Source organism: Tasmannia lanceolata, unplaced genomic scaffold (genome assembly GCF_043159265.1).
Source record: "Tasmannia lanceolata isolate RefF3 unplaced genomic scaffold, GAP_Taslan_0.1 ptg000018l, whole genome shotgun sequence".
Classification (NCBI taxonomy): domain Eukaryota; kingdom Viridiplantae; phylum Streptophyta; class Magnoliopsida; order Canellales; family Winteraceae; genus Tasmannia; species Tasmannia lanceolata.
In genome coordinates this window covers 26,695,954-26,703,678 of record NW_027518695.1, presented here as the reverse complement: position 1 = coordinate 26,703,678, position 7,725 = coordinate 26,695,954, and positions in this window count along the sequence as shown.

Below are 7,725 nucleotides of genomic sequence, written 5' to 3'. Positions count from 1 at the left end.
TGGGCTGGGGCGGTGCGTCCTGAGTCGGAGCCGGACTCGCCGTCTCTGGGGCCTTCCTTTTCTGGCCCTGACGGACCGTCCCGAAGGCCCCCTTCCTCATCTTATCCACTAACGACTGCTGCTGCATCTCTGAAAGATAGGCGAAAACGAAACCAGTCAGACACAAAAAAAACAAAGGGGTGGAGAGACGAATTTTAAAGGAGGCTATCTACGTACGTGCCCGGGTCGCAGTACTAAGGCCCAACCCAACCAAAACCTCTTCCCCTTGGAAGTCTGAACAATCAACAGGCCCCTCATGGTCCAGCACCTCCCGAAGTAGAGCGAGGCTTCTCGCATCTTCACCCTCGAGAAACGGTTTGCGACTGTATCCGGGGTTCCCCATTTCAAAGGGACCGGCCAAGGCTCGCTGGACTCCGTGTCCTCGACATAAAAGAACCTGTTCCTCCACAGGTGTATGGAGGTGGGAATGCCAGTGATCATTTTTATCTCCGGACGCTGGCTAATGTAAATCCAACCCCCACCCTTGTGCTTCTTCAATTGCGCACACGCGCGGAACAACGGTACTGACAAGTCCCTCCGAAGCCGGCCCCGAATGAGGTATACAAACCCCGTGAGCAGCCTCCACGAGTTCGGCGCCACTTGGGCCGGAGCTAGCCCGTAATGCTGAAGCACCGAAGCGAAGAAGGGGTGTAGAGGAAATCGGAGTCCGGCCCTCAGTGACTCGTCATATATGCAAATGTCGGAGCTCTCGTTACAGGCTCTATCTCCCTCCGTCGCCTCCCTCAGTCCAAACCTGGATGGGATGCAGTACTTATCCCTAATCACTGCCATGGCGGACTCATCCAGGTAGTTCTCCTCATTGAGAGCCTGTATGTTGTAGGTAGGGTTGGCATCCATACGGGCCCGTGCTACGACCTCAACGGCCCGGCCTGGTTGAAACGTTGTGGACGCCTCGCCGGCGTCACTACCAACACTCCCCCCTTGTGGGACGTAACTATCCGTTAGAAGCGGAGCGGTGTTCAGGTCTAATATCGCCTCGTCCTCCCCCTCCTCATCACTACCTATAACAGTCACACTCGCCATTTTCGGGGCCGGTGACCAAGTAGGCCTATCCTCGATCCTAATCAACGATCTAGACCCTGAACTACTAGAAGACGACTCCCCCGAACCGGACTCAGAACTAGAGCTACTAGACATGAAAGCAGGAAAAGAAATGAATGAGACGCGCTCAAGAAAAATTACCGGATCACACTGAATGCTCCCGAATCCACCGCCGTTCACAAAACTACACGGCCCGAACTGACCTTCGCCGAACTGGACTTCGCCGAACCGACAGAGGAAAAAGAGGGGAGAAGGAGGAGAAGTAAAAAGTGAAAGTGAGAAGGCAAAACCCACTCTTATATAGATTTCTCTGAGGCGGTGTGCATTAAATGAAGGGCGCACGTCTCGAGGACGCCCGAGGGGTGCCACGTGTCTTGTATTAATGGCGGGCACAAACTTCGAGACAAGTTCCAAGCAGTCCGGCCCAAGCCGGACTGGATATGACGCGTTTCGCTAAACGACAAAAATCAGTCCGGCCCAAGCCGGACTGGGTCGCTAAACGACAAAAGGCAGTCCGGTCCAAGCCGGACTGGATATGACGCGTTTCGCTAAACGACAAAAGCAGTCCGGCCCAAGCCGGACTGGATATGACGCGTTTCGCTAAACGACAAAATCAGTCCGGCCCAAGCCGGACTGGGTCGCTAAACGACAAAAGGCAGTCCGGTCCAAGCCGGACTGGATATGACGCGTTTCGCTAAACGACAAAATCAGTCCGGCCCAAGCCGGACTGGATATGACGCGTTTCGCTAAACGACAAAAGGCAGTCCGGCCCAAGCCGGACTGGATATGACGCGTTTCGCAAAACGACAAAAATCAGTCCGGCCCAAGCCGGACTGGGTCGCTAAACGACAAGAGGCACTCCGGCCCAAGCCGGACTGGATATGACGCGTTTCGCAAAACGACAAAAATCAGTCCGGCCCAAGCCGGACTGGGTCGCTAAACGACAAAGATTAGTCCGGGCTGCCCCAATTTCCAGACTGATTCAGACTCCGGACTGCCTCCATTTTCCGGACTGCCTCCAGATTCCGGACTGCCCCAATTTCCGGACTGCCTCCAGATCCCGGACTGCCTCCTATTTCCGGACTGCCCCAATTTCCGGACTGCCCCAATTTCCGGACTGATTCAAACTCCGGACTGCCTCCATTTTCCGGACTGCCTCCAGATTCCGGACTGCCACCAGATTCCGGACTGCCTCCAAAATCCGGACTGCCTCCGATTTCCGGACTGCTTCAGATTCCGGACTGCCTCCAGATTCCGGACTGCCTCCGATTTCCGGACTGCCCCAATTTCCGGACTGCTCCGGAACCCGGACTGCCCCAATTTCCGGACTGCCTCCAGATTCCGAACTGCCTCCGATTTCCGGACTGCCCCAGATTCCGGACTGCCTCCGATTTCCGGACTGCCCCAATTTCCGGACTGCCCCAATTTCTGGACTGATCTGGAACCCGGACTGCCCCAACTTCCGGACTGCTCCTGAATCCGGACTGCCCCCAGATTCCGGGCTGCTCCAAAATCCGGACTGCTCCAGATTCAGGACTGCCACAGGACAAGCCTCGACCTCTCTCAATCGGAAGCGTACCCCACCATATTTCCCCAAGTCACCATAATAACTTGGAGAACTGGGGGGCAACTGATGGGGTGCGACAGCGCAGCAGCCTGTTAGCTTCCAACACGTGGCTAGAGGAGGGCCCACCGCAGGACCCTCGCCAGCAGGGGTAGTTTGGTAATTCCCTCGGGCTAGGTGAACCCGAACCTATAGCTGGTCGACACCTGTGTTGGAGGCATTAACTCCCTACCTACCCCAAACCTTCCTTATAAAAAGGCTTCCAAAGCTCATAAATCGGGTATTGAAATTCTCACCCACCACTCTTAAAAACACCCTCTTCACTCCGGCTCATACTGACTTGAGTGTCGAAGGGCCTGTCCGGAGTACACTTCGGGTCGGTCATTCTGACCTCGTTTGCTCCTGTGCAGCACACAGCTCGTCCGGACTCTACTTCCCCCCAGCTCGGCTCTTACGTCACTGCCATATCTGTTAACCGATTTTGGGCATAACAGTCACCATTGCTCCGGGAGGGAAGCCAACTAAACTCGGAGCCACCTGCATGAGGGAATCTTTCTTTCTTTTTCTTTTTTTCTGAAAATTGACTTTATTGATTTCAAAAGAAACAGGGATGTCCCCCGATGGGATAGAGATCCATCCCAGGATACATCGAGAAAAACAAGGAAATAGATTCGAACTACTCTAGTCAACTGATTTCTGGCTCAAAGTACCATCGATTCCAGTACCACACCCTTTTTAGCCGGTGCTTAATTTCAGCGATGATGTTGGATAGACGCCATGGAGCATTGGAAATTTCAGAGGCCCAGGATATGACATTTGACGAATCACCCTCTACGTTGAGGGGTCTGGTGCCGTTATCTGCGAACCATTGTAATCCGATCAAGAGAGCTCTCACTTCAGCTTCGTTTGCATCGCATACTCCAACAGGAGCAGAATATGACATGACAACTCTCCCGCCATCATCCCTAATGACACCGCCGATCGCCGCCCTGCCAGGATTCCCGATTGAGCTCCCGTCGTAATTCAGTTTCAGCCACCCCGCCGGAGGGTGCTCCCATTTTGGTGATTTATAATCTTAAATTTCCTTTCCATAATGATAGCTTTCCAATTCCTAATCATTTCACTTGTCCCTTAGGAAACCCTTTTTATACTTTTGACCCATGATATTAAATCGATCTTCACTTTAATACAAAGTCTATCCAGTCGTTTTGCATGATCATAAAAAATCCGATTGCCGCCGGACCAATTGAGTAATACCCTCCGTATTGATTTTTCGAAAACCCAGGTGATGCCAAAAGCCTTTATCATGTAAGCCCAAATCTTATATGTGAAAGAACAGTGAAGTAGTAGATGATCTAGGGTTTCTACCGCTTGATAGCACAAAATACATCTGGAAGCCATTTGCATTTTTCTCCTCTTGAGCTGATCGCACGTGTTGATACATCTATGCACAACCGTCCAAGCGAAAGTAGAAACCTTTGGTGGAGCCGAGAATTTCCATATCCTGGCGAGTCGTGACGCATGTTTAATGAAGGGAAGAAAGATCTTGTCTGGGGTGGAGCCAGGAATTTATGATTGTTGGCGGGGGGGGGTTGGGTGGGTGGGCACTCCCAGGCTATATGTGGCTCTGCCCCTGGATGTCATGGAGAAAAACCCACCAGAATCTAGAATCCATATTCTTTCATCTTCTTGAAAAACAGAGCAATAGAAGGAATTGAGACTATCGGTCAAAGTTATAAAACATTCGATTTAGTCGTCCTTCAGGTTTCTTCGGAGTCTAATATCCCAGAAGATCGAACCGGATTCGGCCTCCCTCATCATATAGCTTGAGACAGTGGCTTCCTTGTTGACCGCAAGTGAAAAGAGGGACGGGAATTTATCACATAGCTGTGAATCACCCATCTACAAATCCATCCAGAATAAAATCTCATTACCCCTGCCTACCTTAAATCGCACCAAAGCATCAAATTCTTCCTTAGTAGAACTTATTGATTTCCAAGCTCCAGAGCTCTTTCCACCCCTTGAGCTCCTGACATTCCATTCTCCCCATTGCTTCCTGTACTTATCGGTGATTACGGAACGCCACAATGCCTTTCATTCGATACCATAGCACCACAACCACTTGCCCATTAGAGATTTGTTTCGCAGCCATAGCGTTACAATCCCGAGTCCCCCGTGTTTTTTTAGTTTTGAAACATTTTTCCAATTGCGAAGGTGCTTAGTCCTTTTCGCATTACCGTCACCTTCCCAAAGGAAATCTCGCTGCTGCAATTTCTCTATTCTTTGTGCCACCTTCGCCAGAATTTTAAAGAGAGACATATAGTACGCTGGCATGTTGGCAAGTGCAGCCTTGATTAGTGTTATCCTTCCGCTAGAGAAATATATTTTCTCTTCCAAGTCGCTAGCTTTCGTTCGACCCTTTCTATCACCAGACCCCATTGCGAAATAGAAGGAATACCATATCCCAATGGAAGGCCCAAATGCGTTATAGGAATGTTACTAACTTCACATCCAATGATAGCGGGAAATTCTTGCATGAGGGAATCTTCTCGTCTTTCCCTCCCTTCTTCAGCCAATGAATCCATCCATTCCTTTACACCACCTTTGGAAATGGGCGAACCAATAGAGTCCTTCCTATTCGAGTTGGAGATGTTGTACACTTTCGTTTGTACACTTTCGTGTTGCAAATCAAAGGCCTCAATGAATGGCATGACTTCCTCTAGAAACAGTTGAATGAGCAATCCCATATTCAATCTCCCCACACTCAATCAACAAATACAGCTCTGGAAGCCGTCTCTGCCAAGGCACCTATGATAGTTGACATAGCAAATGAAGAGCAGTACGCAGAGAAAAATTGTGCGACATCCTTCCCTACCCTGATAAGGCTCCATCCGGAAAAATAGAGAAACGGTAGAGGAACTCTGACGAATCAAGTAGAGTGACTCTAAGAGCTTAGACATTAACAACCTCAGTCAATTCCCCGCCATCAAATTGCCTGATAACTTCAAGATCCCAGACTTTGTGAGGCTTGATGGGACTGGCTGTCCCACAATCCAGCTTACGATGCTCATCGGTCTCCTCCATGCTCAGGGCCTCAGTGGCGAACAAATGGCATAGTTCTTATACTCACGATCAATTTGAACTGCGGGTAAAAAGATAATATACTAGCAATTCTAAATGACAGCTAATAAATTTGCATTAGTACAAGCCTAAATTTTTTTTTGTAATGACACCACCAAAAAATGGGTAGATTTAGATGTGTATTGGAATCCATTGAATTAGTGGGTAACTAAAAGTATCGCCCATTGTAGCTGGTTCTACCATAAGTGGATGATCCAAGAACCTTGATTAATAAGGCATATTGAAGTGTTAGAGAGCCATCGCTGACTCACACGACGTCGGAGGGGCCGGGCCGAAGTGAATCGGTTTATTAGTGTTGCACTTAGAATAAGATACTATGGGAAGTTGATCTTAACTAATATTTTATTCTTTTTAGAAAGTGCTTGTTTTAGTTAGGATTTTGTTTGACTTTTAGAAGAAGTTAAGAAGAGGAGGAGACACACAACCTAAAGAAGGTTAGCTTCAATAGAGTTTGATTCCTATTAGGTTTCCTAGATTTGTTTATAAAAAGGTTGGAAGCAAAAACGTGAAAACGTGAATGTGAAGTTTTGGTGTAATGTTTTTGAATTTAATATTCGAAGAGAAATGGTTTTCCCTCCCCTTTCGCTTTGTGTTCTTGGTATTTGGTTCTTGTGCTTTGATTTCTTCTTCAACAGGTGGTTTCAAAGCCACCTTTGATTTCTTCTTCAACAGGTGGTTTCAAAGCCACCGGTCAAGGACTGGTGAACGGTCATCGAAGCCATCAATCAGGGATTGGTTAACAATTGTCGAAGGAAGTAAGATCAAACAGCCGGTTAGGGACTAGTGTATGTTACCGATAGAAGCAAGATCGAGCTTTGAGGGATGAGATCCAAAATGTTTGGGCTCAAGGTAGTAGGTCTAGGATCTGACTTCAAGTTTATCACTCGACTTAAAATTTATCACTCTTCAGAAGTGAGATCAAGGAGATGGATTTCGTCAATTCAGTCAACGGGATTAAGAAGCTAAATAACACAAATTATTAATATTGGAAGTCTTGCGTCGAATCGTATCTCCAGGGGAAAGATTTATGGGAGATATTGAAGGGTACAAAAATCACTTCACCCAACAGAGGTGCCGAAATTGTAGAGGTTTTGAGGAAGTGGAAGTACATCATCACATTATCAGGAGAATTTTCTCTCATGTGAATTCGTTCATATGATGAAGTTACCAAATAATTGAGCTACAAGAAATTGTTAGTGATTTTGGATTTTCAAAATCATGTGTTTTGCATGTTTTAGTGTTTTGGAAAATGTTTTATCAAAAGCGTTTGGGAAAAAGAAAATATTTTCTTGGAAAGATTTGCTTTTACAAAAGGATGTAGAAGTGTAGTTGAAAAGATAGTCCCGTACCGGATGAGAGAAAACAAAGAGAAAGGCTTATAAAGCACTACACTTTTCTATTACTTGTTTGATTGCACATTGGGTTGAACCCATGGTTGGACCCGCGGGACGGTGCAACCCACCGTTCGCACACGTGCGCGCGCGGCGTGGGCAATGGGCTATAGGGCGCATAGTGGCGCTTTTTTAGGCGGTTGGGTTGGGCTTCGGTTCGGGCCTAATGGTCGGCCCAACGGACCCATAACTCCAACGGTCAAAGAGTGTGATCAAATGGGTTGTGTCCCTTCCCCCAACGGTCATGTGCCAAGGGGGTGCGATCCACACCATAGATGGTTGATCTAACGATGACTGGGTTGGAGAGAGGTTTTACTCAAACCAACAATCACATCTAGGATCGATCAGGACCGTTCAATATCAATGGGTGCGATCTAACGGTCATATTTCAAACATTCTAGAAAGGTGCCTTGTAGAGGTGTTTTTCACACTGAAAAGACACCAGGTGGTCTACAAAATGTGCAGAATTCAGTCATTTCAAGATACAAAACGAATTGGCAATTCTGACAGACTTTACACTCTCTTCTA